Raw genomic sequence first — 210 nt, forward strand, 5'->3', positions numbered from 1 at the left:
TCTCTCCCATTGGTCCAGCATGGTCCGAATCTGACTCTAGCTGGGACTTTATTCCCTACGATCCATTCCTTTTAGCCGGTACATCCTTGGCAGTGTCGCTTGGCTGCATCCAATCCGGAAAAGTGATCTGATCCGATAGAGTGATCCGGTTCAGACAAGGCATACCGAGGGCGTGGTTCCCCGGTAATTAAACCACATGATTAATTAGGT

The sequence above is a fragment of the Eptatretus burgeri genome, chromosome 16, assembly GCF_056783735.1.
Source record: "Eptatretus burgeri isolate ZD-2024b chromosome 16, Ebu_testis_v1, whole genome shotgun sequence".
Classification (NCBI taxonomy): Eukaryota; Metazoa; Chordata; class Myxini; order Myxiniformes; family Myxinidae; genus Eptatretus; species Eptatretus burgeri.